Source organism: Galeopterus variegatus, unplaced genomic scaffold (genome assembly GCF_000696425.1).
Source record: "Galeopterus variegatus unplaced genomic scaffold, G_variegatus-3.0.2 Scaffold1220, whole genome shotgun sequence".
In the NCBI taxonomy this organism is placed as follows: Eukaryota; Metazoa; Chordata; class Mammalia; order Dermoptera; family Cynocephalidae; genus Galeopterus; species Galeopterus variegatus.
Genome location: NW_007727331.1, coordinates 290,668 through 291,217, shown reverse-complemented (window position 1 = coordinate 291,217; position 550 = coordinate 290,668).

The following is a 550-nucleotide window of genomic DNA, read 5'->3' as shown; positions in this document are numbered from 1 at the left end:
TTTTTTTTTTTTTTTTTGTCTTTTTTCCGTGTCCGGCAACGGATCGCAACCCTCAGTGTTGCCCCCGTACCGGACCGGGGACCGGCAACGGGATTGCAAGCCTCGGCGCTGCTCCCGCGCCTCGCTCAGCCAGTGAGCGGGAGCCGGTCTGTATATGGGATCCGAACCCTCGGACGGGAGCGCCGCCGCGCTTCCCAAGCGGCGCACTATCCAGTGCGCCACCGGGCCGGCCCTGAAGGCGTTTTTATATCTCAAATTATGCAGCAAAACCGGAACTGATTTGAGTATACTGACAGAGTTTATTTATCTCACTCACACTGAATAATCACAGGTTTCACTGCATGGCTATTAATGTGTTTGATAACAAGTGCTGCCTCAGAACCTACTGGGGATAGTATTTAATTCATGATAACTGCATCCTATCTATCTCTTTTCTAAAATCCAAAAAAGTCTGAATTTCAAACTCATGTAACTGTGAAGATTTCAGATAAGAAAATGTGGAAACATATTTGAAAAGTGGGGCTAAATACTTTGCAACCTAGACTGGCAC